The sequence below is a fragment of the Anguilla anguilla genome, chromosome 9 (assembly GCF_013347855.1).
Source record: "Anguilla anguilla isolate fAngAng1 chromosome 9, fAngAng1.pri, whole genome shotgun sequence".
Lineage (NCBI taxonomy): Eukaryota > Metazoa > Chordata > Actinopteri > Anguilliformes > Anguillidae > Anguilla > Anguilla anguilla.
The window spans coordinates 43,998,237-44,018,671 of record NC_049209.1 but is presented as its reverse complement, the minus strand read 5'-3'; the positions used below and the strand labels follow the sequence as shown (position 1 = coordinate 44,018,671).

Below are 20,435 nucleotides of genomic sequence, written 5' to 3'. Positions count from 1 at the left end.
GATTCGCCGCCTCCTGCCTAATGCTCATGAAGGAGCATGGGAGAGAATGGTTGCGCATCTATAGCGAAAAAACGCAGCACCACATCCAGCACGGGGTCAAACGCGAAGCTCCTGTAGAGAGGTAGTGCAGAGGACAGAAGGAATAACTAGAGCATCTCTGCTGCGAGTCTCATCAGGGGAGTGGATCGTGAATCCCTTCCCAGAGATTTGCCTGCTCATGTTGCATAAAAGCTGATAAGCAGTCTGATAAAAAAGAAAGTCCTTCGTGCTCAGCACAAATCAGCTGTCGGCCCGTAAAAACGCATAGCTACAGCAGCTAAAAATACTGCGGCTTTGCAGATGACTGTGTCCACAGAGAGAGACACGCTATAAGCCACAGATTACCATGGCTTACATTATACTGTGTAATTACTGTAGCAGAATTTGGGACTGGAAAGTGGGTTTTCGATGAGAGAAATCAGCAAGGCAACGAGGCAAAACAAAGCACGCAAAAAATGCTCAAAGTAGATTAAGAAGTTTATGATTTGCACACGGTGAAAACGCTCAGCCTTGATTAAACCGTAACGCGAGTTCATACGAGTCCAACAGGGATCAACCGATTTATCATTGGACGTTTCAGTGTGCGGGGAAGGCCGTTTACGGGGGGAAACGGTCCGGCTCGAAGGTTCAGTCGCAGTGCGTCCGCTGATGGAGGTTTCCCCGGCCGGTCCTGTAATGCAATCTGCAAGACAGATTGCGGCAGGTGCCGGGACACGGCGGCGAAACGCTGATTGTTTTAGCGCACCTTCCTCTTTCATCATCCGAGAAGCCGCTGTGAAACGACCCTTTGCCCTCCGTCGCCGCAGCCTTCGCTCCACGGGTAAGGCGAGACGGTGAAAGTGGTTTTACAGTGAGGAGGAGGAGGAGGCGGCCCATACGCTGAACAGCTGTTAAAGACCTGGGCTCTTTTCCACAGGGCCAGACCCGGCCTCAGAGCTCTCTCTCTCTCTCTCTCTCCTGGACTCTCGCAGACTCAGTGTTCATCGCCTCACCGCTCGCGCCAAAGCTAGCAGATAATTTCCTTTTATTGTTTTCTCCTGCGTCTGCTACATCAGCCGCCCGGCCTCCAGCGAGTCAATCTCATTTTGCCTCCCACCGACGCAGGGCGAACTGCAGCGGTCGGGTCCAGGAGCGTCCCGTAATTTACGGTCGGAAGCGCGAATTACCCGTCGCGCCCGGCGACGGCCCGCGTTCCTGTCAGGCCGCGTCCGCGTCGCCGTGAAATCGGTTTTCCGCTAACTCGATAAGAGCGGTCGGTTGTGCGGTTTTAGTTAGCCTGTGCCGCGGGCGGGTTAGATGGATCACGGGGCACACTGCCTCAGCACCTAGGCCCCTATGTGCTGCAGGGCCAGAGAGCTGCACCCAAGGCCCAGCAGGCCCCCCTCTGTCTAGCAGAGGGATGGTTGGGCCAGGGTGGGCCATGACCATGACCACCTCCTAAATAGTATCCAGGCCCAGCCCATTTATCTTGGCTGAACCACCATGCCCAATTCAGAATGCCCACCTAAGTAGTTCTGGCACACCTAGTTCTGCGCAAGCTCAACTGTATGAATGTTTATGGCCACACTGCTGCAGTCTGGGGCCTGATTGTGTGTTTCAGAGCCATTCTGCACTACACCACATCTGGGCTCACTCTGCCCAGTGCCCCAGATGCACAGGAACACCACCAGGCACGTCGTTTTGACACCGGTCTGGTTCTCACCGGGACCAGACTGTAATGGTGCACCCAAAGCCTTGTTTTGTGTTCTAAAGCAGGGGTTCTCAACCTTGGTCCTGGAAGGCCACAGGGTCTGTCAAGTCTCCGTTGGAATTTGGCACCAAACTTATTAATTCAGAAGTTTATTACAAGTTATACTTCATCACACCTGATTTCTTGGGTCTGTATTATTGTGCATTTGAAGATGAACAGCAGACGCTACGGCCCTTCAGGACCAGGTTTGAGAAGGCCTATTCTACACCGAACCAGAGAGGAGAAAGCCTTCATGTGAAGACAGACATGCTTTTTCATCACTTCCGTCTGTCAGCTGGTCTAAGTTAGAGTACCTTTTTATGCTGTTAGAGCACAACAGAATGGAATGAAGCAACGTAGCGGTTCTGAAGGACTTTGGAAGAAGAGGCACTGTGCTGTGTGTTAACATCCATTCACCAGAATGTCTCGCATGCTTTCTGCCTGCCCGGGGTCCCCTTCATCACGTTAAGTCACGAAGCTCTGAATTACGTCTGGCGTTGAAACAGAGAGAGGCTGGAGATGCCTACTCTACATTCAGGGGCAGGGACACACCATTGAAGCGGAGAGGAGCTGAAGATGCCTGCTCTACATTCAGGAGCAGGGACACACCATTGAAGCAGAGAGGAGCTGGAGATGCCTGCTCTACATTCAGGAGCAGGGACACACCATTGAAGCAGAGAGGAGCTGGAGATGCCTACTCTACATTCAGGGGCAGGGACACACCATTGAAGCGGAGAGGAGCTGAAGATGCCTGCTCTACATTCAGGGACGGGGACACACCATTGAAGCAGAGAGAGGCTGAAGATGCCTGCTCTACATTCAGGGGCAGGGACACACCATTGAAGCAGAGAGGAGCTGGAGATGCCTACTCTACATTCAGGGGCAGGGACACACCATTGAAGCAGAGAGAGGCTGAAGATGCCTGCTCTACATTCAGGGGCAGGGACACACCATTGAAGCAGAGAGGAGCTGGAGATGCCTACTCTACATTCAGGGGCAGGGACACACCATTGAAGCGGAGAGGAGCTGAAGATGCCTGCTCTACATTCAGGGACGGGGACACACCATTGAAGCGGAGAGGAGCTGGAGATGCCTGCTCTACATTCAGGGGCAGGGACACGCCATTGAAGCAGAGAGGAGCTGGAGATGCCTGCTCTACATTCAGGGGCAGGGACACGCCATTGAAGCAGAGAGGAGTTGAAGATGCCTGCTCTACATTCAGGGGCAGGGACACGCTATGGCCGACGGCCAGTCCGCTCTGACAGGTTTATTGCGTGCTGTTTTATAGGCCGATAAGTCTGAGGCGGGCGGCCTTCCCTGGGCGGGGCCACGCGAGCAATCGGCCGCCCCCCTCAAAAGACGGCCGCTCCCCCCTGGGGCGCCGCGCGGGCGTCGGCACGGTAACCCAATAACGAGCAGACAGCCGCTCGGCGTGTTTCCCGCTCGCCGCGCCGACAGAACACGGAGGTGTCCTCAAAATGGCGCTCGTGTGTCATCGTAACGCGGCGTTTTAGAGGTCCTCCGAGAACGCTTTTCATAAACCGAGACATGTCTTCCCTTCTGTGCGCCTGAATCGTGTTTTGTGGGAAATATTGCGTAAACCTGTGCCTGTTTATAGCTCCCAAAACACGTCTGTTTAGATCAAGGGGGGGCGTAACTGTGGTCCCAGAGGGCCGATTTGTGAGGTTGGTCTGGTTCCAGCCATTATTCTGCCTTAACGCAGACTGCATACAGAATCTGGCTTCACTCCTACAACGGATGACGGTAAAATATCTTCACCGAGCGCACATGTGCAGTCTGCAGCTGTGACTCATGACAAATAAATACTGAGCTAAGTGAATAATTAAGAGCAGAAGATGTAGCGAAATCCCAAAACGAACCGCAAAAAAGTATAGCGCGCAATAGAAAAAAAAAAAGCTTTTCCATATACATGACTTCACCTGTTTGGGAGCGCATTTCCATGGAGACAGCGCTGCACAAGTCGACAGAGGCGGCACTTTGCCACTCAGCTAAAATAGGATGGCAGTGTCTTAGCGGGGCCCTTTTTTGGCGGTTAGCGGGGATTGGGAACATAATATTTCACAGATGAGTGCACCTGCTCCTTACCCCGCCAGGCGGGGAGAGGATTTCACGCCTGAAATGCCAGCAGCGGCAAAGCATGGATCGATCCCAACGGGAAGCGTTTTGTAGGAAATAGTTTCGCTTCTTATCAGCTCAAACCATCGCTGGTCTTTTCATAGCACAACTCCATTTCACCATTTGTCATTCTATTTTCTTTTCAAAAGAAACTTCGACTTCTCACGCTGAGTTCTGTGCTGGCTAGTTCACTTGAGTTTACTTGGTTTCCGTTTTGCGTTTCTCCCATGCAGATGTGTGACAAATGGAAAAAGTGGATATTCTGAAGTTTACAGTAACAGTTCCCAACTTCCCATACTATAAGAACAGTATGTAGTATGTATATATACACTATATGACCAAAAGTATCTGGACACCCCTTGGTCTGGGGCAGTGTTACATGGTTTGGGCAAGCCCCCTGAATGCTACAGCATGTGATCACACACAATCACATTCTAGACAATTCTGTGCTTCCCCAAAAGACTGAAGAGTGCCCTTTCCCGTGTCAGCAAGACAATGCCCCCAGGCACACAGCGAGGTCCATTTCGAAATGGTTTTGTCAAGAATGGTGAGGAAGAACTTGACAGGCTCAGAGCTCTGACCTCAACTGCATCCAACACCTTTGGGATCGATTGGAAAGCCAACTGCGAGCCAGGCCTAATTGCCCTACCTCACTAATGCTCTTCTGGCTGAATGAAAGCAAATCCTTGCAGCAATGCTCCAACATCTAGTATAAACCCTTCCCAGAAGATTGGAGGTTGTTACAGCAGCAAAGGGTGGATCAACTCCAAATGAATGCCCATAATTTTGGATGAGATGCTGGAGGTCAGGTGTCCACATACTTTTGGCCATGCAGTGTGTCTATATATATATATAACGAAAAGAAGCCAATGTGAAATACTACTCTCCTTATCATTGGATGTTTGTTCAAATCCACTCCTTTCAATGAAGCCCAGAGTTTTGTTGCTCATTTTCACCAGGATATGACAAGCAGCCCAAAGCGAAAGGTCAGCTAGAGGGTCGATGGAGGCACATTTACATGTGTTCACACACGTCTGACATGCCTTTGAGGTGAAGCTGAGAAGTGCCATGTTCTGTGTGCGTGTGGGGGAGGGGGGCTACACCTCACTCCTACTCTGACCAGCAGTCGGGACCATCTATTCCCACAGAGGTCAGAGAAGGACAACCCAAATAACCCCGCTCCTTCTCTCCGGCGAGCTCCGCGAACGTTCCCCTGCGTTCCCAAAAATAATTATGCTAATGCGGCATCACCTAATTAAGTGTCACTCACAGAGGAATATCAGACAGCGGCATCTTTAGTGATGAAATCAATCTGCGCTGTACGCCTGCCGGCAACAAACACTGGATTACAGTCGCTGATGATAATCAGAAACCATAATTGCTTTTTAAATCACAATGTTAATGACAAGATCTTGATGTAGTGCATTGTAATTAAGCTATTAATATGGATATCGTTTCAGAATCGGGAGCCATCTGTCGCGGCAGGAAACAAATGGAAAGTTTCCACCCGGGAATTGTCGTTTTTAGGGCCCCGGGTTTTTAGGACGAGCGGTTTTGATTCCCAGCGCCTCCGTGCAAACGAGGAGAAACAGGTCCTCTGAGGGTCACACAGGCACTGGGAGAGGGCGGTGACGTACCACCTGTACCGTGCGTGTGATGTGTGTGTGTGTGTGCGCGCGCATGAGTGTGAGAGAGTGGTGTATGGTGTGTGTGTGTGCATGAGTATGATTTGAGTGCATGTGGTGTGTGCATGTGTGTGATGTGTGAGTGTGTGTGCGTGTGTGGTGTGTATGTGTACGTGCGTGCGTGTGCATCTGTGAGGACAGAGCAGCCAAAGGCCAAGCAGGACTCAGTCACCCTTCAGGGAGTGGCAGAGCTGAATCCACAGTTACACAACCCAGAACCTGTTCATACTGGTCCCTTACGGTCACCTTTCCGTTTTCTGTGATCCCACTATTTTACACTAAACGTAAATAAAACAGACAGAACCAATCCTCAACTCAGGGAAGAGCAGCTCTACTTAGAAAAGAGAGCGCATGTCTTCTTCCCCTCCCCTTGCCAGTATAGCATTCAGCACACTTTCCCTCAGTTGGGGGGTTAGGTGAACAGCTGTTGGGGGGGATGACACAGACGAGAGCGGTTGTGGTCTAAGCCCTGGCTTTTCAACAGGGGGTCAACGGATCCCTGGGGCTCCTTGAAAGTATTTTAGGGGGTACCTGGCCAGACTTGTTATGCAATGACTATATGTACATTTAGGAAAATATTTCAAAATATAAAATTTTTATGAAAATGGATGCAAATATAACAATTCCTACATAAGAATTAGGGAATAAGAATATAGGGGTCCCTCCATTGGAAAAGGTTGAAAACGCTTGGTCTAAGCTATACTTGTCCCATATTTTCAGACACTACTGTGCCATTTTGTCCCTATTCCTTCTTAACTCACAGTTGTTCCATTATGTGTCCTGTCCCTTAGTAACTCATTGGGTAGCAAATACATTACAAATACACAGTGCTATTCAGAGCCATAGATTTCAGCACCTAGCACTGGCTTAAATTATGCATGACATGAGAAAGCTCCTTTGGTCTGTGCATCAGAACTCACGCAGAAGGCTCTCTCATTTTCAAGGTTTGCTTCAAAATTTCCTCATTTCCTTTCTTCACGGCCAACTTTCCCAGAGTATTCAAGGAGGCAGAAAAATAGGCCATTACAGAAATAGTCATTTCGCCCGACTACTTCCGACTCTTCCACTGCCCCGTCTAACGCGCTCGGGAAAAGCTCACAAAAGAACACCGCGCCGCGCCTCTTATAGATCCATCCCTCCCGCGCGTCCGTGTTTGTTGCCGCCGCGTTCAGGAGAACGGAGAACACGCAAAGGGGAGGCCCCCAGGGCACGGCGGGCGATCACACAACATCCGCTCGCTCCGGCGCGACGCCTTCATCCGTCCGTTTGAGGAGAAGCTGCGTGACCCCCCCCCCCCCCCCCTCCTCTGTTGGGTGATTCCGCACAGTTCATCCCGATCAAACATGCTTCGTGTGGCAGATTTGCGGGGGGGGGGGGCGGGTGGTTGGGGTGGAAGGGGGGGGGGGGGGCAGCAGGATGAGAGCAGGAACATGGGCCTTAATCTCCCCGCCGTGAGCGCAGCCCTTCCTGGGTAAAAGCCTCACTGCGATCCCCAGGCTCCTGGGCCTCCCGGATCTCATTATCCCTGTCAGAGAACAGACTCGCTCGGCGTTCAAACACTCTGCGAAGCTATGGTACGGTTGTAAATGTATCCGGGGGAATATATTAGCATGTCAATGAGTTGCCGTACCAAAAAAAAAAAAAGAAAAAAAAAAAAAGAAACGCGTGTACAGCTTTTGCGGGACGCAGACGTTCTTTTCCTCCCTCGCTCTGAAACTGATCCTCCCAGTGAAATGTAAATCTAAATGAGCTGGAGGGCTCCACTAAAGCACAGTAAAAACCCTCCAGGAGGCAAATTTATACATCACTGCTCTCGTATTTAAGTGAAGGACGCACCCGACTCGACTCCTCGCTGCAGCGGAAGCTGTGGTGGTGCTCTCTCAGAGAAGAGAAGAGTGTTCTGAGAATCTTACAGCTTCACAGCTTGGCTTCAGGCCCACAGCTTTTCTAAGTCTTCTCTCAGCGCACACACACACACATATGCACACACACACGCATGTATGTGCAGGAACACGCACGCACACATGCATGCGCTAACACACACACACGCACGCATGCACGCGCATACCTCCCAGATTTCAGTTATCTGCTCACTATCAATATTCCAGCTATTGGAAGGACCCCAAATCAACCACAGCCTGTGGTTAACTGCTTTGCAATGAGAAGGGCAAGCATACACTCTCAGGTTGTCAGGGGAGAAAATAAAAAAAATAAAAAACTGGAACTGACAAAGACATCTTTCTGTGGAGCCCCAGCTCCAGGGCATGCACTCTCTCTTAGAGGCCCAGGGAGAGCCGTTCTCTCCTGGGCCACACCTGGAAAACTCCCCCCAGCGGCCTCCAGGAAGGGCCCGGGTACTCGTCCAAGGCCCCGGCACTCACGTGGGGAGTCCCAGGCACCGCCTCAAATGGTCCTCCGGCTCCCTGCATGAGGGGAATGGAGAAGGAGCGAACGGCCAAGCCATCTGAGACAGGGCTCCATTCTCACCTCATTCTACCACACCGCTGGCACAAAAAAAAAGAAAATCAACTGTTCTCCGAAAATATAACCGCTTCATCTTTCTGGTTTCTTTTTTTTGTTTTTTTAAAGTCTTATTTGTTTTTAGAACTAGAGTAAGGATTGAGGAGGCAACACATTTAACCAAAGCCCAAGTGATTTACGTAGCCTATTTGCAGTGGGACCCAAAAAAAAACTTTTCCAGTGCTACTAAAGCATTTGATTGGCTCTTCTCATTTGCACAAAAAAACTTGCCAAGAACACTACAGGGAAAAACGTTTCAAATTTGTCTCCCTTCGTCTGCCAAGACGGCGTATCTCTCCCCGTCTAAATCCCAGACTTTTTACCTGCCGAAACCCTTCGAGGAGTGTCTTTTCTTTTCTTTTTTTTTAGTAATTAATTGGCAAGCTGATATACACCCCCTCAGAGCAGAGGAGTCTGAGGAAACGCAACACGTTTCATCTTCCCTCCGCGTTCTTCATCTGTTGTAATTAATCGCGTCTTTAAAAGAACAAAATGTAAATACGCCGCAGACAAACTGCCAATTAATTCCCCGTCCGTTCGTCTCCGAGTCCTTTCCGCCGACCGCGAGGGCTTCAATTAAAAGTTTGGAAGCAGTTTTAAAAAGCTTTTAATGGCGACACTTTGCTGACACCCCGCGTCATGAGAAAAAAAAAAAAACGTCAGAAAAGTAAATGCTGCTCCAAGAGTTTTTTTTTTTTTTCCCTCTGCGATTGAGACAGAATAAGGGATAAAAGTGTGTCTGCAAATATGGACTGAGCCCCTTCCCTCGAATTTCCCCTCCCCCCCCGCCCAGCTCGGAGCTGACAGGGTGATCGATTTCGGCTCAGCGGGGTCAACGCGCCGAGCCAAATTGTGAACCGCGGACACCGACTGAGTCCTCCTCTCCCCGCTAATCCTGCACTCTTTAGAGGCCGTGACAGGTGTCCGGGCCTGGGGACCCTGTAATAATGTGGAAGTGGCATCTCCCAGTCAGAGTGTAATTATCTCCGCTCTCCTCCTCCCACCCCCACCCCCCCAGGATGTGCACTGCGGGGCTGGATGACACAGACAGGCTCCAGGGCCGGGGGGGGGGGGGCGGTCACTGCCCACCTCCTCTGCCAGGGAAATAATGAGTGGGAGAGGCACAGTGCCCATTCCTGCCAAACCTGCCCATGTGCCCCACGCACACACACACATACACAAAGCCATACACACACACACACACACACACACAGATACACAGAGCCACACACACACACTAACGAACACACAAACACACAAATACAGAGCCACACACACACACAAAAGCACAAATTCACACACACGCAGAGAAATGCACGCACACACACACACACACACACACACACACACAGAAACACATGCACGGACACACACACACACACTCTCTCTGTCTCACACACATGCACAAACAATTTCTCTCTCTCTCACACCCACACACACACACAAACACACACCTCCACTGCCCATTCTCTCAGCTGTCTGCCGATCAGCTCAGCCACGTACCACACCAGTGCCAGGGCACCCACTGATCGCCATGACACCCGAGCGCACACGGTGACAGGCTAGACAATGGCAGAAGCCCGAGGGCTCGGCCTCACCCGTCACTGCATTCAGCCGGCCAGCCCCCGGGGAGCCAAAGCACTGGCAACAACCGGCATCGAGGCGACTGATGCCAGTGATGCTTCTCAAAAGTTTCCTGAAAAGAACAGCAGCGCTTTGCAGCTTCTGAGGAGAAACGCACAGCATCCAATGTGTGATGGAGGTTCTCTCTCCTCAGGATGACTGTATGGACTATACTAAAAAAAAAAATAAATAAAAAAATTAACTTTTGCTTCAGTTTCTATTTGCCATAATCTCAAGTGCAGACATACTCCTGTGGAACACGCCCATTTTCAACAGTTTCTCAAGCAAGGCTGGGGGGGGGGGGGGAGTCTATCTGTAGGTTTTTCTAAGCAGTTACCCTGCATACATTAACACAAGTCTATTTGTAGCTTAGGGCTAAGACCACAGTAAAAAAAAAAAAAAAAAAAAAAAATTATAGAGAGATCTGTTGAGCTATCATTAAATAAAATTCAAATGTGAGATCAGGCATATGTTTGAGCTGATTAAATAAGAACAGAAGTTGGCATTGACTAGATACGGTTCTCCTTACCCACCTCTGCTTTACGGCACCACTAGGTGTCTGCCTGCCCAGTGCCATAGTGTCCTTACCAGCTGAGCAGCCCCTCAAGGGAATCTCCATAAGGGGACAAGTAGACATGAGCTAGAGCTAAATTCTCTACAGATAAAGAAATATTTTTTCTTAAACAGTGCTGTTAACTGCTTGGCCAGTTCATGTCTCTTGGTCAAGTAAATTATGTCAGAGTCTCTCAGACAGCTCAAGCCCAGGTTTGATGGGGTGTTAAATATTCCAGCCTGTAGCTAAATGATGACCAAAGATAGGCCTAACGACCTGGTTTTGTCACTGTGTTATTCTCATACGTGACTCCCGCCAAAAGGATCTTCTCAGCAGCCGATTCCAGAAGCACGGCAGGCTGCTCCACCTTGGATCCCCCGATGATGTCATCGGCTGAACGTACGGAGCGTCGTGGAATTCGCACCATGGCAACGGCTCTGAGGCGACCGAGGCTTAGCTGCTCTGCTCAGATCTCCTCGTTTTTCGAATTAACCCCGACAGCCTGCGGGCAACCGACAACTCTCCTGCTCTCTGAACCTCCTTCGGGGAAAGGGGGGTGTAAAAATAGCAGCAGGTTGCAATTTGAGTCGGCGCGCCTGTGCTCCGGGCGTCGTCCGCGAATCGTACCCTTCTGCTGGTTTACATTCCGGTCCTCGGGTTTATCTGGCAAACGTCAATATGTCATCGCTTACCGCCGGTGGCTTCGAACTTTTCCATTCCTGAGCAACCCAGCAATCTATTCAACTCGAGCTTCGCGGGCTCAAAGAGCACTTTACGTGCGGAGGCCAGAAAACTAAAGAGGGGAAGCAGCGTTCGCCGGTCGGCTGCTGGAAAAGGGAATAATAAAAACATTGGACGCACTTGGGGCTTGACACTCACCTGTCAGTTAATTTGCACTTTGGAAGAATAACAGCCAATTAAAAGCGGTGAAAGAGCACTTAGATTAGAATGCTGGTGACGGTGGTGAGACGGGATGAAGTGGCGTCTTGCCTTTAAGGGCTAAGTGGTGGGGGGGGCGGGGGGGGGTGGTTAAACACTCGTCTGGCTTTTTTTGGGGCGGAAACGGGAGCCGACGAGACTAACGCGGACCGGCGAAGAGGCGCTCCTGTCTCGCTCAGCGCTCAGGCTGCTGTCTGGCTGAACATGCAGGCCCGAGCGCCTGAGTCCAAGTTCCCTGCGCAAGGGCCTCCCAGAATTCAGTGCCAAAAGCAATAACGGCGTTAACTGTCTCCTGTTCCCACAGGCAGAGGAAACGGATCCCAGGCCGTACGGTTCCCCTTTATCTGGCCCGTGAGAGGAGACACGGGTCATCCGTTTGGGCATCCATTACCCCACGCAGCCAGGTGTGGAAACGCTCCACTACGGGCCTAAATGTCCTTTGATTACATTACATTTATTTAGCAGAAGACGCTTTTATCCAAAGCGACGTACAAAAGTGCATATCATGGTCATTGGAACAACTACAAAAACACGGGTTCGATAAGGTACAATACTCATTTCATCGCTTGGACCCGGTAAACCGCCCGCTCCGGGATTGGCCTGTGCTCACGGGCCCCCGTGGATCGCCAAGGCCAGACCTGACAGCGCACGTTACCGTAATCACACACTCTGCCGCCATTTCCTCACCAGTGATTTACTGCACATCTGTCTCCCACCAGTCTAGCCCTCACACAAACCAAAACAAAACAAAACCACAGAGGAAGAAGAGTCTGACGAGTTCACTGCAGACTCCAGATCTGGACCGAAGGCTAGGACACTGAGCCTGCGAATGCTGATCCGCTGGCTGCTGCTGATCTTGGACCAACACACATGGTCCTTATTCCCCCAGTTCTATAAACATTAACAACTCCGGTTCTGACTCGAAGCCAGACTCTTAAGTTTCACCGACACGTGTTAAAACAACCTGACGTAATGCGGCGCAACCTCTCTGTATGAATGATGAAATGTATTTTACCTCTGAATGGATTGCTCCGAGGCAAAAGAACATTCAATTTGGCTCTAAGAATCTGTAAATAGACTAATTGAGTTATACTCCAAAGCACCGGCAGGAGGATTTGTAATGCAGCGTTTTCAGACGTTATAAAAACTGCTAAGCCACCACTCTTTCCGTTCCCTCTCTTTTCTTATGTGGCAGTTTGTTTGATAGGCAAGTGTTTTCAAGATTCAGCAGAAATGGGGATGGAGATCAGGTCTTACTAGTCTATAAAGTGTAGCAAACAACAATTCTGTCATTTTACAGTCACTAAGGTTCAATTTAATTTTTATTTGATCCAATGGGAAGCATTGCTCATGTCCAATCAACAATGGCATTGGGCATTTTCATTATCCCCACATGAAGTGATATGTAGATCGCAGTATCAAATGAAAATGGCTATTATTTCTGTTTTCATTTCAGCATAGGGATGTTGTGGAAACACAGAAACGCAGAAATTGAACATAATGAAGACTAGTCTAACTTCAAAAAATTCATTTGAGAGCTTTACACTGGCGAACCAGGCTGTGCTGTATTTACAAAGTGCCCAGAGATGCCCAGTTAATCTTCATTCGGAGAATAATAATAAAACATAAAACCATAAATAATGCAAAATTCTGTTTGTAACACAACCGTAAAACACACCAGATCCTTATACCACGCTTCCAGGGGAAACGATACAAAAAAAAAAAGAAGTCAATTTTGAAAGGTGCTTAAACATTCCCGAGCTTTGGGTAAAAAACAAAGCAGTTATGTGATCTCCTCCAGCATGCCAGGGGCTTCTTTCATGGCATCAGTGAGTTACGGCACAATAAAGCCTAACTGTGTGGAGGGGACTGGATTTATACGCCTCAGAAGTGCATTCATACGAAGGAGACAGGAAAAGCGGGGGGGGGGGAGGGGGGTTCTCAAACTCCTAATGGGCTCACATTAACACCAGTAGCACAAAACAGTAAACGCATGTCATATAGCCTGTCTTTAAAAACATAAGTAGAAAACCATGCAATATAATTTTTTTTAATCGACTACGTTAATCTACAGAGCATAGCTATTTGTCTGGAAAATGCTCTTGTCCAAGGTGAAGGTGGCTGTGCTTTAAGGTCACGCTGTATTTATGAGACAGATTAGGTCAAACCGTCGAGTAATTCTGTGATTATTTTACAGTAACCATGTAAGCATTATGCAAAAATTATGTACATCCCTCTTACACAGTACTATATTCTGTACCACAGAAAACCCGCCACGCATAAAATCACCAACATGAATATACGCGTGCAAGTACTGTACTGTGTAATTATTAGATTAGTAAATATGTGTAATCCCATTAAGGGGGATGTTTTCCATGGTTAACAGGACGCAATGAAAATCAGACGATCCTCGCGGGAAGCTCAGGTGTGACGAATGCTAAATAACCTGACGTGTCCCTTCAGAGGAAACTAAGAAAATAAAATAGGCGTTGAGCACACACACAGATGTGGAGCAAATGTTATCAGTCCAATGTGTAGCGGGGGGAGAAAAAAAATCAAACAAAAAATAATTTGTTTTACAGATCTGAACCAGCTCACAGCCTGACGTTTTTGGAAAACCTTTCAAGGGACTGCCGAGCCGGTTCTCCCTTGTGTGAGTGCGTCGCCCGAACCCCCCGGTATGTCTCCTGGTAAGATAGCTGCGCGGGTGACATATCTGCCGTGTGACTCCATATTTTCTGCAATGGGAGGCACTCGGGTGAATTACAACTAAATCTTGCGACTACCGTGTAGCAAAAGTGCCCCCGTGTGGTGAGAAGTAAAAGCGCAGAAGAATTATATTATTCGTAAAAACATGTCCCGTTTTTTAATCTCGCGTCTCAGACCGGCAGAGAATTAAAATACGACTCAGCGTGAGGTGCAGACAAATTTATGCGCGCAACTTGAATCTTGAACGCAGCGGCTCAGTCGCATTCACCTGCGGGCTAACATCTCCCAATGGGCTAAGGCCTGGGACTTCCTTTGTATTCTTTTTCATTTTTTTTACAGGCTTTTTAGAAAAAGAAAAGAAAAGCACGTGTAGCTGGTACAGGAAGGGTTCAGATGTGGCCGGCGGCCATGCGGTCTCACCCAACCAAAAAGTACCTCTGCAACTCTTCTCCAAGCCCTCTGAGGATCTTATTATTTCCACACTGCCAACAGTCAGATCATTACAGATGATGACATCATCGCCATTTCTGTATATGCATTTAGTGCCCATAGAATCTACCCACAATGCTCTGGCCTTTTAGCTCCCGCCTTGTTTAAACTCATGCGCTGCGTTCTGAAAGTTTTCACCTCATCCCCCCTCCTCCACCATTGATTATTTCTTTCTCATTCTGTTGTATTGCAAAACTAAATAAATATAAGAAAGTATATTGCTTTCCTCTTCTCGATAAGTAACCCACAATGTCAAAATTAAATTAAAAGTATTTTTGTCTTCAGAATTGCATTAAAAATCACAATCTAAAAATAACTTGTTACACATTCACCCCCTTTGTATCAGCAACCTGAAGTGGGTGATGTGTATTAACTCCCTTGAAGGATTACAGCAAATACGTTATCAAGGTCCGCCAAGGTTGATCTCAAATTAACCTGCGTTCAGCTGCATGATTGTGTAGAATGAATGGAATGGAAATGTAAGAAACTGTCTATAGATCAACAATCTCTTCAACACTTCAAAAGATGTGGCCTCTTTGTCTGAGTGGCTACGGGGCACCATTAACATCATGCCAAGGGTTTACTATGCGACAGACTCCCGTGACCTTCTGGAGAAGATTTTTGCGGTTTGATTGAGACTAAAGTGGAGCTCTTTGGCCTGAAAGCAGAGAGCTATATTTGGTGCAAACTGAACAGTACCCATCACCAAGGTAACAACGTGCCTACCGTCAAGCATGGTGGTGTTAGTATCGTGCTATGGGTTTGCTTTTCAGCAGGAGAGAATGGGATGCTTGTTGCCATCGAGGGCAAGATTAATGGAGCCAAATGTGGGTAAATAATTGAGGAGACCCTGTTTCAGTCAGCATTTAACTTCTAGGGGAAATATTCATGTTCCCAAAGAACAATGGACAATAGCACACATTAAAAAGTAGAAATAAGTGGTCAGTATTCTGGATGGCCAAGCCAAAACCTAGACTAAAAATACCACTGAATATCTACAGTATGACTCGTCATCTGCCAGTGTCCTCAATTAAAATTGCCGGAGTTGGAGCAAGCTTTCATGGAATAATGTGTAAATTGTTAACAATTGCCAAATGTAAATGTGCAAAGCTTAAAGGTATACCCAAGACTGCTGCCGAAGGCCTATATATATTTTTGACCATACTTGGGGTGGGGATGAAAACTTTGGTAAAGGAAAAATGTCTTTCATTTTTTAAAAGATTTTGTTGAAAACATCATTTTTCCATCATAAAGGTGAATTCATTGTGCTGGTGAAGGGGAATATATTTCCATGCATTAAAATATTAAGGAGTACCAGGAACAAATGTGTAAAAAGTTCAAGGGGTGTATACTTTCCAAAGGCACTGTACCTATGGGAGAATAGCAGGGATGTGTATACCTGTTGTCCTGCAGATGGCAGAGCACATTATTGTACAGCCCTGTCTAGTTAATTTGTGTCTGTATAAATGTATTCATCATGACAGGTTTGTGGTATCCCAGCAACAGTAACTCACTATGTGGGGGGTGGGGGAATGGGAATCATTTGTATTCATTTGAATGCTAGCAACTGGGTCAACGGCCAATCCTAGGTCATTATGTATGAATAAACGGTTCTTAAGAGGGGGGAAAAAATAACGTTTTAAATATCTAAATTGCAGGATGGTTCAATCAGCCTCATGGTGAAGCAAAACCACTTCATTCTCTCTATTAAAATTCATTTTTCTCAGCTCATTTTAATCAATGAACACTTGCCGTCATTCGAGATTCCTTTGTATGCCACCACAGCAGTACTGGGTAACGGTTTATAAAAAAGCTATCAGCTTATTTTATTTTTTTTCTATTGAGCAAGAGACTACTCGTGGGATATTTGAAGTTCACGGCGAACCTCACACTCATTAGTAGTGTATATTTCACTGTTGACTGAACATTCCCTGTCTGTTCCTCCCTCACTCCCCACTCCCCACTCCCCCCTCCCACCCCCTCAGAGAGCTGGAGAGCTCTTACAGAGAGGCGAAGACAGCGGTCCTTTCAGCCACACGAGCTTGTTAACAATGGGTTTGGGGGGGGGGGGGGGGGGGGGGGGTCGAGTACAAACACAACTGTGACGAGTTCCTCCCACCCAGACTGAAGATGAGGACTTAAGCTTCAAGCACGCACAGGAGATAAAGACGTGCCCCCCACCAGAGTGGGGGGTTTTAAGGCTGCTCCCGGCAATGTTGGGCCAAAAGCACCCGTTCTGGGCCTGTGATACACCCTGAGGCCCAGTATTGAATCCTGTCGGCTACAAACGGTGCCTGGCTGCAGCGTCCTAGGTTGACAGAGGAAGGAACAGTCTCATGGGGGGAACTGGGATTTCCATATTAAATTTTTTTTTTTTTTTTTTTAATTTAAAACGTAAATGAAAAAAATAATTGGGATGTAATTTTCTACAAATATATTACCAGTTGGCAGTCACGGTAGGCACTCAACGATCTTAGTTCAAACGGTAATGAATAAATGACGAAAGTTTTACAGCACATGGAACAAGAACATCACAGGGTTTCTTCACCGTGAAAGCTTAATGACAACCAATGATATAAGCACCCTCCAAAAAGCTGGTGGGTAATGTAGTTTAGGAGATACTTATGGCTAATGTATAAATGTTTCTCCTCCCAGTTCAGCTGCATTAGAGATAAGTTCACAAGGACGGTTAAGTCGCCATTTCAGTTGCTGCACAATTACATGGCCAATATACTGAAGATCCCATCAGGGGAGACGCTGGGGCAGATCAATCTGATAAGATGGCAGAGTTGAGAGATGCTGTTTGAGATATGCAGTCTTTGGCCGGAAGCGAGGAGAGGCTTTCAGCTTAATACATTTCATTATAGAGCTTGATGGCTATTTCAGCAGAAAGCCGATGAATACATCAGCAACATTGGCCTTTTCCTTGGGGAAATCAGATATGAATTTACGTGGGTAAATAAGTTCACTTCTCGCTCCGCACTTTCTACTTTACATTCGACGGGCGTTTCATATACGTTTGAAAATGTGGTTGCCGTCTTAATACTTACAGTAACATTTGGTTTTCTCTAAAATCAATCTGTGCAAGTCCTCAGGGTTGCATTTCAAACAGTCACTTACAGCAATCAAAGGAACATGGATCTCTCACCACTGGAAAGACCATGAGTTCAGCATGATATACCTTTGTGGTCCTTTACAGAAATGAAACATATACAGTATTGAAAATGTATGGATTTTTTTGAAAGCATGCCAAATATGTCATAACACTGCATTTTGAGCAGGTATTGTTGAAGTGTTGATCTTGATCATGTACACGGGGTGGGGTCAAGGGTCACGATCAAAAGCCCCACAAAGTCAATGCTCACCGTTAGAACATTGAGACACACGGTCTCTGTTCGTTAGCATTCCTCGGGATAAGCGGCTAGTAGATTGACTGATAAGAATAGTTCCCACTGGCCACCAGGCTGCATTTAGCCCACCGCTGTTCTGACGGTAGGCAGCTTCCCGCCGCCCGCTATAAACATCGCGAGGACACCACGTCTCCATCCAGGCAACGGCCTGACTAAACAGGGCTGCTAAATTATTCAGCGACTACAAATGAAGACATTGTGAGGGCACTGGCATCCTCTTCCATCAGCGTGGTACCTGGGCGGCATTTGCGTGAGGAGCACATTCATTAGTCTGGATGCGACACATACCAGACTCATGAAGATACCAGTGAAAACATTTGTCCTTTTTTCTCCCGTTAACCTAAGCGGACATACGAAATATTGCTTCAAATGACTTCATTCTGGAAACGGGAAGTTTTCTAGCCTAACATGAATGCTGCCGGACAGCTGTCCCTCAGGTAACTCACCTCTGTTGGAAGATTAACCCCTTTGGCCAGGGTCATCCCAATCGTTCCTTTGCCTTCGGCGTTCGCGGGCTGTCTGCTTCGTTTATTTATTACTTAATATATTTTTAATAGAATGAAAGAAAAACTAAATCACTGGCAGAATACTCCAACCTCAAAATCCACAGGCTTGTGGAAAAAACAGCAACTGTCAGTAAGACACGCAGCGAATAGAAGAGGGCAAAATACCGTACATCACTGTATCAGAAGTTAAAATACCGAAGCAAAACGCCGAAAATACTTCTTCCTTCGTTTGATTCTCCCACAATAATTAGGAGGCCAATCTAAATCACCTGTGGAAGAGCTGCGTGACGTCACATCAAGAAGCGATAAATAAACAGATGGGAAAGGGTGTGTGTTAGTATAGGCCTATTCCGAATCGTAATATGGAAGGTTAATTGAATGATTTAACTCATCACCATACAGAAACAAAAGGTTTATAGATGACTACCTCAAGCAAGCTGACTAGCTTGCCATTTTTGTCAAATTATCTTAATGTTAGCCCTATAGTCCATAAGCTAGACCGAAGTAGCTAGCGATAACACATCAATAATGGAATAGTCTTGAGGAAGTACGATTGCATTCTATACATTGTATGAACATTTTAAAAGCTGTTTTAGCCTCTACACCATTGGATGAGATATGGCTCCAGGAACCATGATTATCGTGATAAAGATGAATAGCGTGGAAATAAAGAAAAAACGGCACGCGCCACACTACTAACCCCGCTTGACTTTGTTACACGTAAATCTTGAAAGTTTATACACTTATTCTCATACAATATGACAGCATATTTAATGTTGCACACACTATTACAAACACGACTTACATATATTGCTTGCGGCAAGGCTTCACATTTGGAAGTCGCAGATTTATCTTATTTATTTTTCAAAAATGTGATTCTGCAACACATGCTGCCTAGAAGAAACACATGCTGAGGGAATTCGAAAGCTCAACGACTGTCAGGCTTGTTGCTTGGCAACTCTCAAAATGACAGTTGAGTTATTTATTTACAATGTTAAGCTTTCAGCGGCTCTTCTCATATATGAGCTTCGTTTTTAATGAGTGACTAAAGGAACAAAATGATTTAAAATTCTGTTTTCATGTTTCTTGAAAGCTACATTCAATGTGTGCTTTATGGGGGAAATGCATACATAAAATATTTTCAGTAAATGTTTGAATCACCAGTACTTTTCTCCTCCTTGTGCAATTTAAGGAATTTTTACTACTGTATTATTAATTCATTTGGCAGCCAGCCTTTCCATGGGTGACTCACAGAATTACTCATGCAGAGAATAAATGTAGCAATATACAAACACCACTGCGAGCAGAAAAGATGACAAATATTTTAATACTTCATACTGTAATTAAATATTAAGGCAACCACAAAACATCCTCCCAGCACTGGATTTCTTGCAGATACTGCAATTCAGTATTCTAGTACAGAAATTACATGAGATTTAACAGAAAATTATTTCAGCCCTTCATATAACAGGCTGAACAAAAATGTACCAATGTTTGTGATGTTTCGAGAGAACATGGCTTTGTTTACCTGGCCTGGTCTCCATTGTCTTTTGCAGGTCAATGTGATTCAACTGAATCAGTGACACAGTGACAAAACTCAACACACACAAACACACAGTATCCACTGCACCAAAATGTCTGCATGTAGATTCCCAGTGAGCCATTAGGGAAAATAACAAGCACACACATGTGCATTTATTTACTGATACTGATCAGGTGCTTTACTCAAGGTCATAGCAAACTGCTGGAACCCTAGCCTCACTTGTCAAGCTCAGGATCATCCTTATGGCACTGTGGGCCTGACCAGGTGGAAATCCACCTAACTTCCTTTGCTCATACACCAATGGTCAGTTCTGTCTGCCAAATCATCGTCTTGTGTAGGCGTGGATCCAGCTGGAGATGGCAATTTAAGCCAAATCAAGCATTGACCAATTAAGATAATACTGACTACGACTTGCTAGAACCAATAAGATTGCAGGAAACCAATCTCTCACACAGTTGATCTTCTTTCCAGACACACCACAGATGGAACACTCTTGCTCTATGGTTTTAGGCAACTGAGGCCCAAGTCTGATGATATATAAACAGCAGGCTGAA

At 46.9% G+C, this 20,435-nt stretch overlaps 1 long non-coding RNA gene across 3 annotated transcripts in view; it reads right to left on the bottom strand.

The window, feature by feature from the left end:
- LOC118236487 overlaps positions 1-18,622 on the bottom strand; it is a 68,769-nt gene extending 50,147 nt beyond the window's left edge. For all 3 annotated transcript variants that reach the window (XR_004767046.1, XR_004767047.1, XR_004767048.1), the window contains exon 1: positions 18,279-18,622. This is a non-coding gene — a long non-coding RNA (uncharacterized LOC118236487). The remainder of the gene's footprint in view (positions 1-18,278) is intronic.
- Positions 18,623-20,435: the final 1,813 nt, after the last annotated feature.